Genomic DNA, 25704 nt, shown 5'->3' on the forward strand with positions numbered 1-25704 from the left:
TGTTAAAAGCAGTAAAAACACCAAAGAGAAAAACATTCAAAACAGAATTCAGCAAAACATTGAGATCGATCATTTCAAACCATGTTAATCATAACTGTGTGAAAACAGACCAATAAAAAAAAACCCTACCCAATGCATGTATACTAAACCAATGATAATTAATTGTTAGGTCCCATTCAATCCTCAAAATATTGGAATGATGTTTTCTTAGAATCAGATGCAGATAAGGCACGTTATGTACTTTTGAACAAATATGTTTAATACAATAAGAATAATAATCTCTTGTCTTTGTTCATTAGCATTTTCAGTAAGGCTAACTATACAGCCCAGTCGCTGTAAAATCGCACGGCGTCTGGTCGGGCTACATAAGGCGGCGAGTTATAAGAATGGAGGGTAAGCCATATATTATTTGTTTTAGCGGAGAGACATGAATACGTACTTTTTGATCTGGCTTTTTTGGCTGTTCTGTGGCCGGGTGCAGGCCCGTAAGTAGGATATTTATGGGGGGGGGGGGTTCAAAATTGGTAGGATTTTTATTGGGGGGGGGGGTCAAATTGGAAATAGTGGACCTTTCTGAGGGAGTTAAGCAACCAAGCGGGATATAATAGGGTCTCACTCTGGAAGGGGTATATTTTGGACCCTGCTCGCTAGCGGGGGGGGGGGGGGGGGGAGTTCCTTCGAACAGGTTACGGGCCTGGGGTGGGGGGTTGAATCTCCCCCCCCCCCCCCCCCCATCTCGGCCGTCGATTGCACTATCGCCGTGAAAATTGGCACATACATTACCTGCTGCGTATATCTGCCAAACAATGAAAAGAAATTGTATTTTCATTTCTTATTTTATATCAATTAATAATGCCGATATATGCATGAAATCATACATTTTGCTCTAAATCAGAAAATAAAGTTCCTAGAATCCTGATATTTTATGAAAACATTTTTGTAACATTCCTAACAATGTAGGGCCTACTTGAAAAAAAATCTCGTATCAAAATTAATTTCTTATGTATTTCTTTGTTTTTCGACCTTTTGCTTTGTCATGTTTTTCTCAAAATTTATATGACAGAACCTATTTCAAGCATAATTATGCTAAAATCAATTGATTTCAGCCAATGAAAGTGAAAATGATCATAAATGTCTTTATCAATAAGGTGAGAAAACTCCATTTGCATAGACTTTATACACAAAATCACGTTTTTGCGCCATTTTTTGTCTAAGCACGTATAAAAGGCCTTGCAGCGTCGTAAGGGCATACCCGATTTTCGGGAAAATGGTGTCATAAGATGTGAGAGACTTGAAAGTAAAAGGTCAGCGAGCGGCGCGGTCAAAAAATTTCGCGCGGCGGAATGGTCGTGGAAAATTTCATGGGGTGGGGAGGGGGGGTTGATTCAACCCCCAGGTTTTTAGGGGTTCAAAGATAAAAGTACATTGAAAGTGTCGATATTAATATCTCTGAAATTAGAATCTCGATCAATATTGAAATCGAGAATATCAATGGAAAATGAATGTTCTTATATGAATATACGTTACCTTGAGAGTGTCTGGTGAAAAACTGGTGGGAAGAGGTGACTCCAAAATGTCAACTATTGGAGGCACCAAGGCCCATAGAGGTTAACCCCAAACTACAAATTAGGCAAAGTATATTTTGTTTTGTATTATTTGGATAAAGATTTAAAACAAATAAAGGGGAAATAACGAGAAGAGCCGCGTGACGGATACGATATTGTGGAGGGATCCTGAGCGTTTGTACGACGCAGCCACCATGGCCACGTGATGTCAGAATTGTCTTCTTTTTTTTTTTTACTTTTCACAAACTTGGAGTGACAAACATGCCAAAATTCTGAAATAGTTGGAAATATATCACGTGAGGCTCTTTCAACGGAGGAGGAAATTTTTGTTCCAAAATATAATAAACAAAATACTTTGTTGTGTGCGTCCATCAGTGAATTATACTATTTTGGAGTCACCTCTGCCCATGGTTTTAACCAGAAACTCGAAATTATACGCAGAATATATGTTTCAAGTTTATTTTTTATTTTTATAAAAAGAAAGAAAGAAAATGGGACAGTTCAAGCTGGTATCAAATCAAACAATCCTATATAAACAAGGTAAAATAAAACGATATTCAGTTGTTTTAACCTATGCTAATAAGATGTCTCTATTTAAAAGCTCATGTTTACATTTTGGATCAAAATTTCAAAAAAAAATGAGGCAAGAAGTCGTGTGGTGGAGCGATAATGAGGAGGGATCCAATAGGGACTGTAACAATGTAGGGCCTGATGTAACAATTTATTGATTTGTGACATTATGTCACAAAATAGGTAACTATCTCGAAAATTGTCTTTAAAAAGTGGCGTCATTTTCCAAGTGGTAGTTCATGAAGTGTTTAACATGCCAACGTTCTGAAGTAGTTGAAAATACCCATGTAATTACAGGGGCCGCGTAAGCACGGGTGGGGGCCTACCCCCCCCCCCCCCCCCCCCCCCCCCCCCCCCCCCATTAAGCACTTGGCCTATTTAGTCCATGGGCCAGGCCAGATATTGGTACCATCTGAGGTGGCAAAACCTTTTTGGTGTCATTTTGTTTGTCGGGCATAGATATGCTTATCAAGCTATGATAGCATTTCCAAATGAGTAGCTTAGTCATAGTAAATGAATTTTTAACCAATTTGGTCTCGTTGTTATATCCCTATACTTCTGAATCGAAACTAACCGCCATACAAAGAAGAGCACTGTCTTCTGTATGTTCCATAGAGCTGTAAAATGCAGCTCTATGGTATGTTCACAGGTGTTCTGTTGTAAACGCGGTGCGCTTAGTCTTTATTCAAGGCAGCGAAGGGAATATCCAAAGGTTATGATGTCCACAGCGCTTAGTCTTTATTCTAGACGGCGAAGGGAATATCCAAAGCGTATGATACAGTGTATATCCTTTTATCTAAAAACAACAACAACAACAACAAAAGCAATTCCTAGTGAATTTTACCGTATTTTTCAATCATTTGTATATCATTTTCCGGTGAAAACGCTACGGTGAAAACGCTGATACCACGCCAATGTCGCTTTATTTCCCTCCAACAATATAAGATAATGCAAAAACAATGTACCGGTACACTACGATACATTATAATGAATGATATTGTAAATGAACAGATTGATTTTTGTTTAAAACTGATGTATTTGTTGATAGGGTAGTATAAAAACAGTATAGATAATCCCTTTTATGAGGAACTTTAGATATGATAAGGGTACATTGGTCTAGATAAAGAACTAAGCGCACCGCGTGACAGCTGTGGACATCATAACCCTTTGGATATTCCCTTCGCTGCCTTGAATAAAGACTAAGCGCACCGCGTTTACAACAGAACACCTGTGGACATTATACAGAAGGCAGTGCTCTTCTTTGTATAGCGGTTTAGTTTCGATTCAGAAGTATAGGGATATAAATACGAGACCAAATTGGTTAAAAATTCATTTATTATGACTAAGCTACTCATTTGGAATTGCTATCATAGCTTGATAAGCATATCTATACCCGACAAACAAAATGACACCAAAAAGGTTGTGCCACCTCAGATGGTACCAACAACCCATCTTTCGGGTCTTGGCCCATGGACTAATTAACCACTTCTGTGCCAATGAGTCAAATGTGCACAAATTCACACACTATACCTATGGACAGAAAATACATGTGGCATGCCGAGTGTTAAAAAGGGGAAAGCGAAGAAATAATTGAAAACTTAACTTAACAATTAACAACAATACAGCTGTACTTGATATTTGGTCGATTGGCCCTATTTTCCTGGGGACAGGGCTATCAATCTACTCTTGAAAAAAAAGTCATGCACTGCTGGTATACAGGCACAACACTCTCAAGAAAGCGAGTCACAGGATTTTATTTGCGTAGAAATGACCATCTAGCTGCTTTAGTATAATAGCGTCTGTCATGTCTGTGGAACAGCTTATGTGAATACCCTCTTGGTTTTGCTTTGTTGGATTTGATTTATTTTCACATTCACAAAGATCAGATACATATTCAATACACATTTCTAAGTTACAATACAAAGAATAACAGGGATAATGATTTAAAATGATAAAATAACATTACACCATTCGATAAACATAAGCAATAGTAGTGTGCAGTAAACATATACAAAACATGTAAATAAATACATAGTATAATCAAATATACTTTGCCGTGAGAGTTTCTGGTAAAAACCATGGACCGCGGTAACTCCAAAGGAACTATACATTGAGGGGCGCAGCCCCGAAGTGTATAGTTCCTTTCGGAGGCACCGAGGTCTGCAGTTTTAACCAGGAACTCGAAATTAGGCAAAGTATACAGGCCTATATTTATTTATATTTTTGATTTTTTTAAAGAAAAAAAAGGCCAGAAGTCGTTTCACGAATGCCATGTTGTAAAGGGACCCTACACTGACACTAATAAGAAGTTGGGCATGGTGTCAGAGCCGCTTTGTGAAGCTACTCGAAAATATTTTAACATTTTATTTTCACAGAGTGACGGTATACGGAGCAGTGCGCACAGTCAGAATTGCTTTGTGACGTCACAATTGCTTCCTTAGAATTGCTTTGTGACATCATTTTGCAACTAGTACTTCTTGGAGAGCCAAATATGCCAGCATTTTGGTGAAGCCCTTTCAACCAATCACATAGAAGACAAATGTTTGATCCAAAATATAATACTCATTATATATATATATATATATATACTCATTATATAATACTCGTTATATTTTGGATCAAAAAATGCTCCTCTATGGTGATTGGTTGAAAAAGCTTCATATTCTCATGGTCGGACATCCGGGTATTTTGCGTGTCACGGGGTCATGGATAGCGTTGGAGTGAAAACAAACCACTCGCGTGAGCCTGGAGTGAACGCTGTACGTGTTTTCTGCCGGGGCGCCCCGCGAGCATAGCGCTAGCGCAAGCTGTACTGCTGTAGCTGTGCGGGCGGCAGGATTAGGCCCTAAGCCTACCCTGAATTAGGCCTTACCCTAAGCCTACTACAGTACTAACGTTAGGCCTGTAGCCCTACCTGAAGTTTCTATGAGGTAAAGTAAGCGTAGATATCGGGGTAGGGCCTACTCAAAGAGGTTCTACTGCACATCTGGCCATTTTGTCGGGTCGTTGATCCAGAGTCCTGCCGCGATTTCATACGGGCACAGGTCCAGTCCGACTGCCTTCAACTTGGCAAAATACCGAGACCGATCGATCGACAGGATCCAGATTATTAGAATATTGCTGGCAAGACATGGTGCATGTATCTCATGAATGATGGCACAAATGACAAAATGAATAATGAAAAACAGTCGATCCCCATGATGTCTGCGTAGAGTTGCACATAAATTATACGCGTCGCACATGCACAGCATGCAGTATGCGCATTATGCAGGCTTAGCGCTTGCAAGCTGTTTGTTTTCACTCCAGTCAACCGGAAGTGACGTGTAGCCGACCGCAAGAATAGGGATTTTTAACTGTCAATTTGTTTGACACTCAGTGAAGAAGGCCCTACTGTTTGCAAAATGACGTCATTTCTATGACGACATTTTGCAAATAGTACACTATTTGCAAAATGAAGTCACAAGACTTTGTGTCGTCACCGAAACAAATTTGACTCTACGAAGTAATTTTGACATTGCGCATTACTTCGTACCGTCTCTATATATGTGAAATGTATGCTTTAGATTTCTAACAAAACAATTGTGACGTCATAACGCAATTCTGACATGTGCACACATTGCTCTCCACCGTAACTCTCTGAAATGTAACATTTACGAACAAGACAATTTATTGTAACATCACAAAGCAGTTCTGACACTGGCGTGCGGTTCTTCAGAGGGTCAGTGTAAATTATAGATAGGGTCCCTTCATAACACAACATCGCATCCATGACACGTCTTCTTTTTTCCATTTCCCCCTTTTTCGTCTCAATTTTTGATCCAAAATACACATTGTATAAAGCAAACTGCACTTTGCCTAATATAAAAATTCTGTTCAAAACTAAAGGCCCCAATGCCTTCAAGAGAACCATTCACTTCGAGGCTGCGGCCGTCAGTGAATAATTCTTTTGGAGTCACCTCTGCTCATAGTTAAACTCTCAAAGCAAAGTATATATATCTATTTGTATATTATTTCAGTAATAAGTAATTTAATGCACTTGACCAACATCGTGGAAATGGATAGAGCCCCTTACATATTTTGAAGAGGTTATGAAAAACGTATTTTTACTATTCAGGAACTTGTATGCATCGAGAAGATGTTAACGAAATCTTTTCGAAGCTTCCGTCCTAATAACTCTTCTCTGTCTGAGCCATCGAGTCTTGACCCCCCCCCCCCCCCAAAAAAAAAAGAAGAAGAAGAAGTTAAATTCCGTGGTCTCTGAATCCTAAGCATTCTTAACAAACCACTTGTGGATTCCATACATATGCATATACTTTGTCTTGTGGGTTTTTGGTTAAAACTATGGGCAAAGGTTACTTTCCGGGGTGACTTTGAAAGAACTTTTCACTGAGGGTGTAGCCTCGAAACGAATACAGAGCAGTTCTTTTGGAGGCACCGAGGCCTATAACTTTAACCGAAACGCGAAAGTAGGCAAAGTGTATTCGTTTTATATTTTGGATCAAAAAATTAAACAAAAGAAGGGGAAATGCAATTTTTTCCAAGTTTGAGTGTAATCGTGAAGGGACAATGATCATCAATTCGAATGTCTCGATCACTGAATGGCTGAGATTTGTTAATGAAAGTGGTCAAATTAACAGGTCAGCCTGTAAGACTGCAGGTTTGTATTTTGGGGGTTTCTTCGAACATTTGATTTTTATGGTTCATAACCTTTAACATGACCACTCTGTCGGTAACTTGGTCACTCCAAAGAAGGCTAACCCATTATCCATTTTTCCTCTCCTCATATTCAAGAAATGGTTTGTCGCTGCGAGAAAGTGTTGAATATGAATAGACAAAATGTACTGTGTGGGTTATGGCTTTTGTGAGAGTGATAAGTTATCGACAGGTGGCCATGTTAAAGGTTATGGACCATAAAATGTAGAACTTCAACACTTAGGGAGACAGATATTCTGACACTCAAACCTGCAGTCGTGCAAGCTGGCCTTATTTATTTGCCCACTCTATGATGGACAGCGTCTCAGTGAGACATTCATTGTTCCTTCATGTGACACTCAATTTGAAGAAGTGCAACTTGTCTTTGTCTTAAAAGTTCATGCGCTCAGTCATGCAATTGTCAACCTAGGGCCTAATTAGTATAAGAGCAGGCTTACTTCTTTCCTCACAACATTGCGCTCTCCATCCCAGCAAATATATGTTTTCAGAACGTTTCCTAAACATTTTGAGGTTCCGAACGTCTTCGTATAAAATAGACGTTTTTAAAACGTACATATAACGTCAAAGATGGAACTTAGAATTTACCGCAAAGCACAGTTTTTTTTCTTGAACACGTCTAAAAAATGGAAGTTACAAAACGTTTTTTATATGTCTGCTACGTCTTCGTCATATATCTATAAACGTCCACAAATTGTTTTTATCAGGTCTGCTACGTCGACTTCGTCTGTTAATGAACGTTTGAAAAACTTTTTATTTGGTCCGCTACGTCTTCGTCATTGGTTTCTTCATCATGAATATTCATGCATATTATTTTCTGATTTCGAAAAGTGTAATATGATATTTGTGAGTGAAAGCCGAATAAATGATGATTATGATAATAATAAGAAGAAGAAAATTTAAAATTTGAAAACTAGTGGAAATACTTGTAAATAAAAGACATTGAATTCTAAAGTATTTATGCTGGCTTCAAACTTTCTGTGTTAAAAATTGTACCTGTATACGTTATTGTTCATTTCAAATTGTGTTATGAAGCGGTATTTTCATATAATTATGTTAAGAGGCCTAATTAAGGTATGTGTGGTTCAAGTTATTTTTAGTATCCATGTCTTCATGCATTACATCATCTTTGCCGGTATATAAAAGAATGTGATACATCAACTGGGAATAGGATGTAGTAGCCTAGCGCTGCCTAGGTATTATACGTGGTATAGGACACTAGGAACAGGTTAGGATATCAATGATTATATAGGATAAGGATTAGGATATATTAATCCTAGATTTTGCTTGTATAACCTCATAACTATGTGTTTTTTTAATGCCCAATAAAATATAAACAGCCGTTCTTTAAAGGTTTTCTGGACGTTCTAAACGGATATGAAAGGTTCTCTAAACGTTCTGGAAAGGGTATTGATTTTTTTTTAAAGACGTTCTTAAAACGTTTTATAAACGTTCTGACGGTTTTCTTGACGTCCGCAGAACGTCCACAGAACGTTTTGAATATTTTTGATTGGCGTCTATGACCCCGTCTACAGTGCGAGGCTCGGCCGCGGCTCGGCCGCGGCCGAGCCCACCTTCATTTCGGTGTAAACGCGCAAAAGGCCAAATGCGAGGCCAAAATTGGCCGCGCATTTGGCCACGCTCTGGAGGTGGTCTCGGCCGCGGCCGAGCCGCGGCCGAGCCCGGCCTTTTCTCAGTGTAAGGGCGGACGTCCACTTGGGCGCGGACAAGCCCAGGAAGGGTTGCGGAAGCAAATTTTATTATTTCGGCATCCTGTCCGCGACAGACGCGGAATAACTTTGTGAATCGGCTTGTCTTGGGACATTCCTAGGACTGTCCGCGGACTGACTGCGGACATTCCTAGGAATCACTCCGGAAGAGCGCGAAATACCTCGGAATATGCTAATCGTAGCCGGGCAGCGCGGAAACATTATAGGATTACACCAGGAATGAACGCGGACAATCAGGATGCCTTCCGGACAACACAAGTTAGGCATGCGGACAAACTGCGGACAATACCAGGAAAATGGAAAGGTATAAATTTGGCGCTGACTTTGACTTTTCCTCATTTGACTGCTAGCCGTCATTGATGCTCCTTGTTGTGCTTCCGCAGTAGCTGCTGATATTATATTAATATGATCGGTCAATATCATTTGATAAATGTGACCACCAAAAGTCGAAGAATAGGATTGTCTGCATGTCGGGTGACGACTCATTTCTTTTTTTAATTTGTCTCATCTTTTCTCTGCCTACAGTCAAATGGATGATATTCGCAAACTTTTTGAACCATATATATATATATATATATATACACAATATACATAAAAATGTAAATGTATATACATATATTTATTTATATATAATCATGTTGATAAGGTAGTCCACGTGTGGGCAAGATAAAAAGATAAGTAACAAAACTGCAACAAAGTTCATGCTGTATTCACCAACGATTTATTTCTTCACAAGAAGTAAACCGTTGGTGAAATTAGCATGAACTTTGTAAAGTTCATGCTGTATTCACTAACGGTTTATTTCTTCACAAGAAATAAACCGTTGGTGAATACAGCATGAACTTTGTTGCAGTTTTGTTACTTATATATATATATATATATATATATATATACATATATATTCTTTATTCCCTTTTCTTAGACCTGTGCTTTATCCATCGTGAAGTATATACATGTTTTGTCTGATACTTCTGTAGAGCATGCCAAAATGATTCTATTCATTAAATTTGTTTTTCTTTCTCTCATTTTTACCCTTGTGCATCTCTAACCCTCTCTTATTTTGATCACTTTTGAACATTTTCAAGTCCGAGAATTTTCTTTTTCATGCTTAGAGCTTACTAGCCTATTGTCAATGAAGTGTAAAAATGGGGAAATATTTTTAACCTACTTTAATTTACTTTTTTTTGGGGGGGGGGTTCAGCTGGGCTGTCAAATTGGACAATCGAGTTTATTTGCAACTAAAACAAAAAGAGAAGAAAAATTATTAGGTAATAACAACTACGAAAATCATTCAGGTAAAGAAAATTTCTGAAATTATTTGTGATGCTTAATGTGTACTTAAATCTATACACTCAGCAAAAAAAAAACAAAAACAAAAAAGAAAGACAGAAATTTAACACTTTTTCGAGTTCATGATCTATTGCTTTTTCTCTCATTTCACTTGAATTTTGAAGTGACAGAAAATATCTTCATTTTCCTCCATCATCTTTAGCTTTCATAGTTATTTTGGGCTTCAAAGATATTACATTGTAATGAGACCACAGGTATATCTTTGCAATTGAATTCATGCTTTTTAGTGTGATGAATTTGTCTTTTGTTCTAATATGTTGTATCATTAGAAAGCATTTACGTATGAATAACAACTTGTTCATGTTTATACAATACATTAACATTTAGCCAAAAATTCTATGCTTTATTTTCTGAGTGTACTTCCACTTACTTTTGTGATTTTTCAGCTGGGCTGTCACATGGGACAACCTATAGTTTGTTTGCAAATAAAATACGAAAACAACATAAAGGAAAATATACTATAGTAAGTAATAGGAACCAGGAAAGTCACTCAGATGAAAAATGATTTCTGAAAAGATCAAATCAAAACAAACTTACTAGGAAGTTAGGGGCTGATTTCACTTCTTTCTGGTTGCCTTTGGCACAATCTCTAACCTTCTTCTTTGCCTTCTGGGACGGAAATTCCTTAGATTTACCTGTTCTTCATCACTAGACGAAAAGTGTGCTTGTGATGGGAATATTTGCATGGGGGCCTCGCCTCCCTTCTTGCTCATTTTGCGTTTCATTGGCATGACGCTCGCGGAAAGTGTCGACATTTTCGTGTCTGGATCACAAAATTTCCGCATCGGTTCCGGACACTTGCATATATAGATCCGCATCGGCTCCGCGCTGTCCTAAAGCATTCCTGGTGTCTTCCGCTTTCATTCGGGAAGCTTCCCCACACCGCGGGATTCTTTCCGGAGCGTGTGCGGAAGGAGCGGAAGGGTTCCGGACAAGCGGACATCCTTAGGACATCGTCAAGACAAGTCGCCGAAGGTGTCAGGAAGTTCATTTCCGCGTCCAAATTTTGGTCTCGATCAAAATTTGGACGCGGAAATTTTTCTCTCTCCCGAAGGTGCGGAACGCCCGGACATGTTTAGGACAGTGAGCGGACACGTTCAGGAACGTGCGGACAGGTTCCCGAAGGAGTGCGGAATACCAAATTTGCATTCCGGGGCTTGTCCGCGTCTTGTCCGCGCCCTAGTGGACGCCTGGTCTAAACGTAAACTGGGCCAAATGCGAGGCCAATTTTAGTCTGGCTTCCAAACCCTCTCCCTGTACTATTTCGCTATTCAGGATATTAACCCCCTAAACGTCGAAAACTAGCATAGTTTTAGGTGGTTTTGTCCTGCAAAGGATTTTTTCCTTCGGCAAAGGCTTTTGCCCGAACGGCAATTTCGTCGCCACGGAATTCAGTTGGCAAAGGGTCTGAAAACCAGACAAAATTGCGTTTGTTTACAAGTAGAGCGCCACTGCACTACGCCAAAATATTGAAAGGTTATCAAAAGCGCGGCCGAGCCCGGCAGTGTAAACTGACAAAATTGCGGGGCTCGGCCTCGCAATTGAGGTAGGGCTCGACCGCGGCTCGGCCCAGCCCCGCACTGTAAACGGGGTCTTTAACATTCAAAAGGTTTTCTGCAGGTCCTTAAAAATTCTGAAAGGTTTTTTTGTTGGTTTTTTAAACGTTTAAAAACGGTTTTATAACGTCCATTTGAAACGTTTTAAATACGTCGAAAACTTTTCACAAAAAGACGTTCTGGAAACGTTTTGACAAAATTCCCAAACAACGAACTTGGAACGTTTCAAGAACGTTCAGAAAACGTCCAAATGTTAGCTGTCATGGGATATACAATGTAGCTGACAATTACGAAATACAGTATTCCTCTAAAGTTGGATTACCGTGTTTATAGTTATACTTTATACACACTGTATGTGAATGTTTTGGGAAATGAACAGAATTGAATTGAAGTTGGGGGGGGGGGGGGGAATTCCCGCAGTACGTTACGAAAGAAGCTCAGTCGGCGCTATGGCGCCTGGTGGTTTTCATCTGTGGATTGAAAGAGTTATAGTCTGGTTTCCAGACCTACTGCTCGTACTAATTTTATTCCAAGAAGATTAAAACAATAAAAAAGTAGCAGGCTCAGACCTATCATTGATCTCTATAGAGACCAATGGTTAAGCTGGATGGCATTTGCCTTCGGTGCCGCGGAGGGCGCATTTTGTAAAATGGAGTATGTATACAGTTGGCAAAAGGGTCTGGAAACCAGACTACCATACAAAAGTAGTTTCGGTGTGCACGGTCGTTGCTGACGGTATACGGTACAGTATCCGGTACGGTTCATCACAACGCAAACGTACGTAGCTTCCACCTCCCTGATCAGACGGTACCACAGGCGACGACAGACAGTCGTCGACGCGGCGGACTTTGCACCTGTATAGTGCTGTTGCTGTGAAAGTCGAATTGAACATCGTGCGCTTTTCATTGACCGTTGTCATGACATCAATGAGCCGAGCGCCATCTGCAGACATTATTCGTGGTTGGAACTACTTACTACTAATACTAGTACTAATCGTTCCGCTCGTCGACGCCAAGCTACGCCAACGCCAAGCTACGCCAGTTCCACATTGCCGTACATGTATGTATTGCAACCCTGTCGGGGGTGGGGGGGGGGGGGGGAACTACGATCTGGAAACGGGGCGGGGAATCCCAGCAACTAGCAGCAGAACTATTCTACTACCTTAGGGTAGTCATAGCCTGGCCGTGTGAGTGTGCGGGTACCACACTTCTATTTCCTTGTGCCACTCCACTGTGTCAAGTCATAAGATAAGTGGACTTTGACTCGCATAGTCCAAAAGATAGCGATTCGGGCATACTCGTGAAATAGGCCCACTGCGTGTCCGTACCTACTAATCGGGTTACTACGGCGGCTCGCCTATTTATAGTATACTCGTGAATTCAGCCCCACCGTGTGGCGTTTATCGATATCGGTAGTATAAAAAGCACGTTGGGGTAACTGCGACAGCCGCCACACGCAGTGTGGCGGCTGCGCCGTGCTCCCATAAAAGATCTTCATGTTGAACAAACGGGTGCCTTTGCGGTGCTATATTTCCTTAATTTTTCAACAGAAACTACTAGGAATACTTACATGGGTCGATGAAACCTAAATGACTATCATCGGCGACTGTTTGATGCATTTCATTGCTTGTGATGCACAAAATGATGTCTTATAAGCAGCTCACCGATGTTCACAGAATTCACAATCACTTGCACAAGCGCACAGAATACTTGAACTATAACATAAGCGAAACTGCGGGGAAGCCGCCAGGACCGCGCCTGGCGGCGCGGTCTCCGGGGCTAGTTGGTGGGGCTTCCTTCCACATAATTATTTACCTCTGCCATTTTTTCCTCTGCCATTTTTACCTCTGCCATTTTTTCCTCTGCCATTTTTACCTCTGCCATTTTTACCTCTGCCATTTTAACCCCTGCCATTTTTACCCCTGCCATCTTTACTTCTGCCATTTTTTCCCCTGCCATTTTTACCTCTGCCATTTTTACCTCTGCCATTTTTACCTCTGCCATTTTTTCCTCTGCCATTTTTACCTCTGCCATTTTTACCTCTGCCATTTTAACCCCTGCCATTTTTACCCCTGCCATCTTTACTTCTGCCATTTTTACCCCTGCCATTTTTACCTCTGCCATTTTTCCCCTGCCATTTTTACCTCTGCCATTTTTACCTCTGCCATTTTTACCTCTGCCATTTTTACACCGAACCGTTACTAGAGTAGCGGACCCAGTTTGCGGCAGGTTAAGGCCTTTTCAAGGCTATTTACATTAGTAGTATTCTGGTAAAACGGGCAACAGAAATTATTATTTTTTTCTATTGGAAGAGGTACCAAAGCCAAGGCCTCTTGACACTGCATGAAGTGCATCACAATAATTTTGTATGGACATATGGTGGACAGTTACCCTAGTCATAAAATAATCAATTTTATGCAGAAAATTTGCAACCACCAAGAAAGAGGACCCGGTTTGCAGCACCCCACACAAAAATGTCCCCTGATTTCTTCAAACATTAAAATTTTGCAAAACCAAATATTTTTTGATGGTCCAACTAGTTTTCAGCTTGTTGTCCCCGCCAAACGAGTTCGAGCAGGGGACTATGAAACGGGCTCCGTACGTGTGTGTGTGTGTGTGTGTGTGTGCGTGCGTCCGTGTGTGATGAGAATGTTCAATTTGCTACTTCTCTGTCATTTATGAGCCAATTTTGATTCTGTTTGCTTTACAGTGTATATGATAGCACTAGTACATGGGAGCTTTCAAACTTCTACATAGACTTTCAGTTGTGACCTTTCACCTTGACCTTTGACCTATATTGTACATTTTGTTACAAAATGCTACTCCGCCATTTCTAACCCGATTTCGATTCTGTTTGCTTTATGTGATGGATGGCACTAGGTGAGGGCTTCAAAACTTCTACACAGAATTTTGACCTTTGACTTCTTTGACCTTGATTCTTGACCTGTATTGTACATTTTGCTACGATTAAAATGCTACTATGATCCTTCGCCATTTCTAACCCGATTTCGATTCCGTTTGCTTTATGTGATGGCACTAGTTGAGGGCTTCAAAACTTCTACACAGAATTATGACCTTTGATGTCTTTGACCTTTGACCTTTGACCTTGATTTTTTACCTATATTGTACATTTTGCTACAAAATGCTACTTCCGGCGGGGACATATATTATGCACCGCGTAATTTCTACTTTTCCTTGTTAGAACACTTTATTTGGATTCATTATCTCGATCCTTCACGATTTCATAGTTTTTCAAGATCGCATTAATTTCCACCCATTTTGACATGTAAAATATTAAACGCTATGTGTGTAAATCCTATACTTAGTAGCTAGGGGTGCCGCAAACTGGACCCATCCCCGACATTTTGGTCACTGTTGCAATCTTCAAAACTGACACAGGAAATTAATTTTAGAATATTTAACACAGTTACACGAGGAATCCTGCCATGCCTGGCCTCTTTTCATAGTAAGATTTTGTATTTTAAAGATACAAATACAAGGGATGATGGTGGTTGCCTGGCAACAGAACAAAATCTTAACGTTTTGTTAAGAAAGTCATACTTTTTGTCTCACCCACCGGAGGTGAAGGCGAGACTAAGGGATCCAAATGGCGTCCGTCCGTCGTCCGTCCGTCGTCCGTCCGTCGTCCGTCACAAATGTTAAAGTTTACCTGCAAGACTCTCATAATGCATAACTTGGCAACTGTTACAGCAATGGCAGCCACACTTGGGTGATAGAAGCACTAGGGGTATCTTCATGTTATGGTGTTGTCAGAGGTCATGTGATGATGTCAAAGGTCATTTGAGGTCATATATTAAAGAGTATGTGCAAGACTCTTTTCTATGTTAAAGCCCAAACAAAGTTCTGGTACGCCTGCAAAAGTTGTCAAATTTCGCTCCCAAATGTGAACGTATGCTTAGGAAATGTGCAGGATAACGATGTTATTACAAGATATTCGATGGGTAACGACGAAAATGCGAAATATTAAGCAAAAAAGGTTCAGTCTCAGAACTTACCCGAACGGGGTCAGGCTAAACTCGGACTCGGGGATAACTCGGCTTCGCTTTGACGGCGGGATGAGTTGTAATGGTTGTCCCTCTGATTGTACAGTGTTGTCCTATGGGAGCGGCCTGTATAAACTAGCGCTTTGTGTTCTGGCTACTCGCAGTAATGGTCCGAGTTGTTACAACGCGCGTATCAAAAACTTCTTTTGCGCGCATGCAAAATTAGTGTGCGCCTATCAAGCTTGATAAACAACAACAAAAACTCCAAAGACCGCGTGTCTCAGCAACTGGGGACCGCGCGCTGTCATTTTTGTTTTGTCTTGTACAGGATTACGTTAGCACGCACTTTCCTGTCCATTCAGTTAGGCCTCATTTGGTATTATGCAGTTGTGGCCAGTAGAATGTGACGATCACTTACTGAGTGTGAGTTGTCTGAAGTAGGGTCGAATTTTTCCCGAGACCGAGTTAGTCTGGAGCCTTCTGGAATAAAAGTCGGTTTTCCTACTATTATTATTTTTCTCAAAATACTCCTAACCGACTAATCATTCCGGCAAACCGCATCAGCCAGGTAAGTTTCTTCGTGGACTCTTTCGATATATTGCAAGCAAAAATGAAATGGTACTAGACGGGTTCTCAAGCACTTACCGAAACTTAGTTTTCACTTTAAAGTTTACCTGCAAGACTCTCTTTTGACAAATAACTTCACATAAGTTGCTTGGATTACAACCTAACTTGGGTCATAGATGCACTGGGGGTACCTTCATGTTATGGTGCCGTTGGAGGTCACAGGATAAGGTCGAAGGTCATTTGAGGTCATACGTTAAAGTTTACTTGCAAGACTCTCTTATCACACGTAACTCGACACGTACATGTTGCTACAATGGCAATCAAACTTGGGTAATGGATGCACTGGGGGTACCTTCATGTTATGGTGCCGTAAGAGGTCACATGATAAGGTCGAAGGTCATTTGAGATCATACGTTAAAGTTTACTTGCAAGACTCTTATCACACGTAACTCGACACATGTTGCTACAATGGCAATCAAACTTGGGTGATGGATGCACTGGGGGTACCTTCATGTTATGGTGCCGTAAGAGGTCACATGATAAGGTCAAAGGTCATTTGAGGTCATACGTTAAAGTTTACTTGCAAGACTCTTATCACACGTAACTCGACACATGTTGCTACAATGGCAATCAAACTTGGTGATGGATGCACTGGGGGTACCTTCATGTTATGGTGCCGTAAGAGGTCACATGATAAGGTCAAAGATCATTTGAGGTCATGTTACGTTAAAGTTTACTTGCAAGACTCTCTTATCACACGTAACTCGACACATGTTGCTACTATGGCAATCAAACTTGGGTGATGGATGCACTGGGGGTACCTTCATGTTATGGTGCCGTAAGAGGTCACATGATAAGGTCAAAGGTCATTTGAGGTCATACGTTAAAGTTTACTTGCAAGACTCTCTTATCACGTAACTTAGCACACGTTGCTACAATGGCAATCAAAGTTTGGTGATGGTAGATGTCTCTTGGGAAGTTGAAGGTAACCACAAGGTCAAAAGTTACAGACGGGGGTCAACGAACTTTTAGGGCCCAATGTTAAGTTTTTAGGGCGCATTTCGTTTATGGCTCATAACTTTTGATCCCTTTGTCCGTTTGTGACCAAACTTGGATTGAAGATGTCCCTTGGGGAGGTGAAGGTCGTCACAAGGTCAAAGGTCACAGACAGGGGTCTACAAACTTTAGGGCCCAATGTTATGTTTGTAGGGCGCGTTTTGATTGTGGCTCATAACTTTTGATCCCTATGTCCGTTTGTGACCAAACTTGGACGGTAGATGTCCCTTGGGAAGTTAAAGGTCATCACAAGGTCAAAGGTCACAGAAAGGGGTCAACAAATTTTTATGGCCCAATGTTAAGTTTTTATGGCGCGTTTCGATTATGGCTCATTACTTTTGATCCCTTTGTCCGTTTGTGACCAAACTTGGATGGTAAATGTCCCTTAGGGTGTTGAAGGTCACCACGAGGTCAAAGGTCATTAGCAGGTCAATTAACTTCTGGGAGTTATAACAAATTAATTCCTTGTACGCGAAGGGGCGAGACAATTTGGCGATTGCCTTGTTTAAAAACAGCGTGACACAGACGGTTTAAATTAGAATTATGAAGGCCATCATCCGAGCTATTTCATGATTCTAGTATCAAAAGAAAGCTCTTCAGTTGCTCTTCAAATAAAACAATTTAGAAAAAAAAATACCCTTCTACCTTTGAAGATATGGTTAGATATTCCTAGGGCTGCCGCAAACTGGACCCCTGCAGCAAACTGGTGCCCCGACTCTAGTACAGTACGGTATGCAAACCTTCGCAGTTCCAGGACGCTTCTTGAGTTCGGACTGGTTTGTCCGTTCGTCCGTCTCCAATTGTTTACACAATAATTTGAGTAATATTGAGTGGAATTTTACCAAACTTTCCAAGCATCAAGTATGATAGGGCAATTACTTGATTGCATTTCAGATGAAATCTGCCAGAGGTCAAGGTCAAATGATGAAATTGTATCCGTTTACACGATGAGTCGAGACTGGATTAAGCAAACTTCATCAAACTTTGTCCAAGGATGACTTATGATAGGACAATTACTTTTAGTTAAATCAAATAGAGGGCAAAGGTCGAGGTCAAATGCTCAAAATTTCACTATTTCCCCCATTACTGGTATCAGAGACTCCAACTCTCCCGTTTTCGACGGGAGATCTCCCGCCGAAAACCCATATTTGCAAAATCTCCCGTTCTCCCGTTTGAGATTTAATTTCTCCCGCCCTGGCTCTTTGTCTCCCGTTGGAAAGGATTTCTTACTTATTTCTATCGTATGTTGAAAAAGTAAGCCTTAGATAGCACCAGAGAGCATCTAGAACCCTGGGAATTTCGCGCTTTGCACACATCAAGTTGGAGTCTCCCGTTTGCTAAGGGTTTCAGGCGGGAGAATCTCCAGATCAGAAGGTGCTTGGGGTTGGAGTCTCTGCTGGTATGGTATTACCGGACAGCATGGTAATTCCAGACACGCACATTTCTGCGTACTGATGACATTCAATACGCGTAGGGCTTCGTAGACCAGCGTCACAGAGCGTTGTATGGGCCGAAAAATGCGACACAAAAATGTGAAAAACGCTAGTTTAGAAGAAGATGTCGATTTTTCACATGATTTTATCGCGTGAACTGTTCGAAATGTTCATGTCAGACATTTTACCGTAAAATACGAAATTTGAGCGTCATTTGCCAATTTTTTCTTTGTCGTCCGCTCGATAGGAATGTGTACAGTGAATTGTGTATGAATTGCGATTCTGGTGCAAGGACAAGATTCGAAATGAGGTCGATTATTCCATTTACGAACAGCGTGTCCGGAATTACAATGCGATTTTGCACCGCGCGAAAAGACAACTTTTTTTAGAGCTGTATGTTTGAAGCATATTTTCTAAAAACTGGAGCAAACAATTGACATGAGTTGGCTGAATTTGTAATTTCCAGGAGTCTGTGAATAAGTGGTGTTATTTTTAGCCGAAATTTCATCCTCTGAGTACGGAATTCAAAGCCACGAATAAAAAGCACCTGGTGATACAATGTACTCTCCTACTACTTGCAATGCCTGAAGGTAATTTCTTGAAACTTAGTGTTGATCTAGACGCTTTATAATTGTACATGAACTACCAGATAAAGATTCTCCAGAGAGAGTTTCAGTTCATGAGGTCAAAGGTCAGGTGGAAATGTAAAAATATCACTTTTTTCTCCATATATTGCAATTTGGTCCAAGGTATCTTCATAGAACTTGGTACGTGGGGTCATTCTTCGCGAAGTGTATATTTTTGGCCTTACAAATTATTGAAAGGACTAGATATATCGCTGCGGCGACTGATATGCCTCCGCCATAATGCATGGTTCTCCTAATAGGTCTATAGTACAATGTCTTAACAATGTGTGATGACAGTTTCACACAATTGGCAAAATAAAATGACAGGCTTGCCACAAATGTGCTGAATGTTCACTTTCCTAGAACTAGGTTCAGTTGGATGAATGATTAAAATGTCAGAGTGAAGGTATTTGGGGAACTGATGACTTTTACTTGACTTTTGACCCTTTTATAAGTTTATGCATTGAGTAATTTTCAAGGTATTGAGAAAAAGTATGACCTTTGACCTCACATTTCCAAAGACAATCACTGTTAGGTTGAACATGCATAAATATGTAAGTTTCATGATGATACCTTGAGTTACTTTTGAGATATGGAGGAAAAAGTGCAATTCAGCACTTTCACTTGACCTTTGACCTTTTGGCAAGAAACTTCCCACAGAATATATATTGGGTAATACATGCATACATCAAGTTTTAAAAAAAAAAAACCTTCAGGCATTGCATAAATATAAGGAAAGTAGTGATAGTTTGAGGAGTTGACCTTGACCTTTGACCCCTGACCTTTGAATCATGACCCCCCAACTTCCCTAGATAATCCCTGCCCATTGGAACAAGCATATATACTAAGTTCCATGAAGATACCATGAACCATTTGCGAGATATGGAGAAAAACATGAATTTTCAACCTTTTTTTCACAAAATAACCTGTGACCTTTGACCTTTGACCCTGTGACCCTAAAATTCAAACAAAGTATTATCCCCCCAGGATATACCCTCATACCAAGTTTGATGCAAAACCACCACACGGTTCTTGAGATATCGACAAAAACAAAACGGGACGGACGGACGACCCGAAAACATAATGCCTCCGGCCACTTCGTTGGCGGAGGCATACAAAGTATGTCTGTCTCAGAAATGGAAAATCTTTCTTAAAGTGGGAAAATCAGATTGAATGTTGACTTCATTTGATACGGGTGCAGCTTTTATGGGGTGTTTCTTCATTAAAACTGACTTTCAATTTTTAGCGCTGCAGTAATGGATAGAGTAAGTGTCCCTGTTTGCGGCCGCATATAAAGGGTTTTTCCACTCTGAAATGCAAACTTGAAAATTGCTTTAACCCAGGTTATATCATAGAGGTTGACCACTTACCAATTTACATTTTTGTCTCCATCACAAGACCAGTGTCCATCGTGATAGTAAAAAACAGACCACGGCTGCGATCCAGTACAGCGTCCGCTGGTTCACGACCGTGGTAGTCCGGTTCGCGGCCTGATGTACAATTCCTATGCGATATGCGCGTGCTTTGTGATCTTCTGTTGAACGCCTTTCATTTGGCTCGCGACCGTTGCATACGCGCCAAGTCCCATTGCGAAAGCACATGAAAAGGGCTGGCGCGCGTGCACTGACTACGAACAGGGATTGCAGTTGTGGCGGTGTTACTGTTGTCTTTTTCATGTTTTTGTATAATTTCGATCGTAACATCCATTTTCGGAAAAAAAATGACGGCCCACATCGACTTGCGAAAGTTGTATTTCTATGTGAGGACATGTATTCAAAATCCATGAACATCTGGAAAATAACAAAAAATCCAGTCTCTTAGACCCCTTGTTCCTTGACTGTGATGTTAAAAGTACCAAAAATGAATTTTGGATGCGAGATGTCGTCATTTAGGTGAGAATATTTCACTTTGGTTGGAGATTTTGCCTACCGGTATGTTATCGGTTGATTTTTGTAGATTAGCAGTATGTTAGTGAAACGGCGCCTGGCTGCGAACTGGGACATTTACTCTGATATGCAAAATATGACATGACGGAGAGGACGTTTTGCAATCTAATATAGCATAAACAAATTTAAGGTTACTAGATATATTGAATGCAACTGAACAAAAAATGAATAGTAGTGGTCAAAAGAATTCCAATATGATTAACACCATGCATTTATAATATCACTTCATTGTAATTTTGTAATACAGAAAAAATTCCATCAACCTCATCTCTGTCACTTTCGTGACGGAGATGACGGGTCCAACAGTTAATGGCCTCATATCACCTTTCTAATCCATTCACCTGCTGTGAGAACTGTGTGTGCTGGTAGAGGGTATGATCTTCTCTCCTATTAAGCCACCAAAATTATTAATTGATTTCATTTGATATGTAAATTTTAAGCGTTCGGAGATGACGCTGAATAAAGGTACGACCTGGCTTTTGTCACAAATTTCAAGAAAATTTTAACTTTCTGGATTAAAATAGGGAGAAAACCCGGTGAGTTTTTCAACTTCAACATGTAACTGTCATGTAGCACTGAAATTGATACGTAGGGTACCTGACATTTTTCATTAATGGCACCCTAAATGTTCGTGACGGAGGTGACGCAAAATTTGCAGGACACACGATTTTGAATTATTGATTTCCTTTTTTTTCCTAAGTCGTTTGATATTGGTATAATGCTGTTTCGCTCTGAAATTAATTCAAAATGCATTCAAAAACACTTCAACATGCTTCTATGTTGAAATGCTACATTAGGATATCTATTTGTAGTGTCCGCGGGACATGGGGTTTTTCAGTGGTACGGATGCGGGAAAATTAAGATAATAGGTCAGGATGAACAATTCATCCACTTTTTATGCCTCCGCCACGAAGTGGTGCCGGCGGCATTATGTTTTCTGGTTGTCCGTCTGTCTGTGCGTACGTACGTACGTCCGCATTCGTTTACGCGATAACTTGAGTAATATTGACTGGAATTTTACCAAACTTGGTCCAAGTATAAAGTATGATGAGGCATTTACTTGATTAGATTTTGGGTGAAGTCGACCAAAGGCCAAAGGTCAAGGTCAAATCATGAAATTGTATTTGTTTACGCGATAACTCAAGACTGGATCGAGCAAATTTCACCAAACTTTGTCCGAGGATGATATATGATGGGACAATTACTTGATTAGTTTCTTAGAGAAGTCGGACAGAGGTCAAAGGTCGAAGGTCAAGGTCAAATCCTAAAGTTTATCTGTTTACGTGATAACTCCAAACTGGATGAAGCAGCTTTTACCAAACTTGGTCCAAGGATGATGTATGATGGGGCAATTAGTTGAGTAGATTTTAGTGACATTGACAGGAGGTCAAAGGTCAAAAGGTCAAGGTCAAATGCTAAAAATGATGCTATTTCCCCCATATCTATGCCTAAAGGTATTTTCTTGAAACTTAGTGTAGACACGTATTACTGCTTAAAGACTCTCCGGAGAGAGTTTCATGTCATAAGGTCAAAGGTTAGGTGAAAATGTTACAATTTCACTTTTCTCGCAAATGGTTCAATGTATTTTCTTGAAACTTGGTACTTACGCATGTACTGACTGGCAGGGATGATCTAAGGAATTTAGGGGTCATCAGTCAATAGTCAGGTGGTCAAAGGTCAAGGTCAACTCCTCAAAATTTTACTATTTCCCTCATATACTAGCATGCATTGCTTACATTATTAGTTTTAAGACTTAATATACATGTATTACCTAATGGAGATTCTCTAGGAAATTTCCAGCCAGAAGGTCAAAGGTCAAAGGTTAAGGGTCAAAGGCTGGGTTTAAATGCCAAAAAAAATCTATTTTGTACTGTAACTACACTCTTTCTTCATGCCTTGAGAATTACTAAATGCGTATAAACCTATAAACGGTCAGGAGTCAAGTAAAAATCCTCAATTCCCCATATGTGTACCTGCACTCTTAGACAATTATTGCAAACCCAGTTCAAGGAAAGTGAACATTCAAGATATTTCTGACAAACCTGTCATTTCAATATTTTGTCAGTTATTTGAAACTGTCATCACATGTTGTGAATACATTGTACTATACAGTATACACCTATTGGGAGAATCATGCATTATAGTGGAGGCATCAGTCGCTATTTCTAGTTTGTATATTATAACTACATGAATGTAAGTCATCGTAAAGAGAGAAGAAAAGTAATGAAATTACCTTTTATTTTTGTACAGTACATATTACGTTTAAACTAGAGGGACACAGAAATATACACTTAGTGAAGAATGACCCACATATGCATGTGCTGACTGGCAGGGATTATCTAGCAGATTTAGGGGGTCATGGTTAAAGGTCAGGGTCAAAGGTCAGGGTCAAAGGTCAAGGTCAACTCAGAATTTTATTGTTTCCCTCATATTCATGCAAAATGGAGATTCTCTGGGAAATATCCTACCCAAAGGTCAAGCCTCAGTTGAAAGTGCTATATTTCTTTTTTCCTCCAATTCTTGAAAGTGACTGTAGGTATCATGAAACTTGGTACATATTTATGCATGCTCTACCTGAAAGTGATTTTCTTGGGAAACTTAGGGTCAAAGGTCAAGGGTCAGAGGCCAGGCGTAAATGCAAAAATGTTTCTATCTAATACTGAAATTACGTTTTTTCTTTATACCTTGAAAAAAATTCATGAACATATACTAGTATAAGGGTCAAAAGTTTAGTAAAAATCTTCAAATCCCCAAACACATGTGCCTGCACTCTGAGACTAAGGGTGCGTTCGAGCCCTCTCCTAAAGCGAACCGTACTGTACCGTAACCGCGCCAGAGGAGCGCTTGAACGCTCCCAAAGTGTACCGTACAATACTGTACCGAACCAAAAGTGGATCACTTCCCGATGTGCTCCAAAAGCGTACCAAAAGCGTACCACAAGTTCGCTGTAAAGCATGCCTGTATCATGCCAAACCTCACAATGCAATGCATTATTCTCTTTGTTCAGGACAGAGCTACTGTAAGTACTTCAAGCGCCCCAGGTGATGACCCTTTTGCTACAAAATGCTTGACCCTCTTTAAAAATAGCTCATTAGGTACGCTTTTTCAACAGAGCGCTCAAACTTTCCAAAACTGGCATGGTACGGTACGGTACGCTTTTAATAGTTCAGTTCGCTTTAGAGCGCTTAAGCGCACCCAAGGTACCAAACCTAGTTCAAGGAAAGTGAACATTCAAAACATTTGTGACAAACCTGTCTATTCAATGTTTTGCCAGTTATGTGAAATCGTCATCACGCATTGTCAAGGCATTGTACTATATATAGACCTACTACTAGATGAACCATGCATTATGGCAGAGGCATACCAGCCGCCCTAGTCTTTTAATGTGATACTTTGCAGAGATCATTGTTTTAAAACATTGTTGGTTAGCATTAAAGAGGGTGGCACTACCAGTCCAAGCAGGAAGGTACGGTGTACGAGATTTTTCTCGATCCTTTCATGTCAATATGACATGTTCATGCACAGGAAGTGTGTGTGGTAGATTACAATACTGTAGTTGAAACACTCCACCCCCCCCCCCCTGCATACGCACCTGATCAATAATAATCAGGACAGTTTCTTTTTTTTATGCCTCTGCCACAAAGTGTCGCCAGAGGCATTATGTTTTCAGGTTGTTCGTTCTTCCGTCTGTCCGTCTGTAATCAATTTTGTAGACGGGTAACTAAAAAAAACCGTTTCATGTATCCTAATGAAACTTGGCATGTATACAGACCCATGTAAAGGCCGTGTCACACCAGCCTTGCGTGCGACTTGCAAAGAACAATTTTGACTACCCGGAGGTCCCCGTAGATACAGTGCACTCCCGTTACAACGAACACGGTTATAACGAAATTTCGTTATAACGAAGTAAATCTTCTGGTCCCAAAATTATCACCATTAAAGTCTATGGTACAAAATTTGCTTATAACGAACACGGTTATAGCGAAATTTTCGATACAACGAAGTCTTTTCCGAGCGCCACAGACAAAGAAAAACAAAAGAAATGTGCTCCGTTATAACGAAATGCGAATTGCTTTCGAAAATATGTAGCGGAACAAGGATAGCGTCTCTGCATGGGTGAACGCTTCTCACCACTGTGTGTTCGCTCCTTGTGTCACGCACAGTTTCTGAGGGGAACTTGCGTTTATTATTGTAATGCAGTTATCCCATCACATTTCACATAGCTTTCCAGTGTATGATGAGTATTCAGCAAACAGAATATGATATATATACGTGGTTTCCTTGTTTTCGTTATATATTGTATTTGTTCGGTTATAACGAAATTTCGTTTTAACGAAAGAAAACTGCCGGTCCCGAGCATTTCGTTATAACGGGAGTGCACTGTATCCGCACATGACAGTACCTAGCATGTATCTCAAAAGTAATCGCCCGGAGGTGCGCACGCATATTTTTTTTACCCACAACCGTGTTTAGGCCCTATCACACCTTTCCGGGCAAGCTACTCGGGCTTGTTACGTGTAGGGATTTTATAGCATACCGGACATTCCTGAGGGCGGAAAAGGATTTGTGCGAGTCAGCGCATGTGTCTTACT

General features: G+C 40.4%; 1 protein-coding gene across 1 annotated transcript in view; it reads left to right on the top strand.

The window, feature by feature from the left end:
* Nucleotides 1-12500: 12500 nt before the first annotated feature.
* Nucleotides 12501-25704, top strand: part of LOC139714557 (uncharacterized) — a 76843-nt gene continuing 63639 nt past the window's right edge. The window contains exon 1 of the mRNA XM_071626250.1: nt 12501-12540. The gene's annotated coding sequence lies outside the window, so the exon portion shown is untranslated. The remainder of the gene's footprint in view (nt 12541-25704) is intronic.

Source organism: Diadema antillarum, unplaced genomic scaffold (genome assembly GCF_040938485.1).
Source record: "Diadema antillarum isolate AM-2024a unplaced genomic scaffold, OU_Dant_1.0 seq00002315_RagTag, whole genome shotgun sequence".
In the NCBI taxonomy this organism is placed as follows: Eukaryota; Metazoa; Echinodermata; class Echinoidea; order Diadematoida; family Diadematidae; genus Diadema; species Diadema antillarum.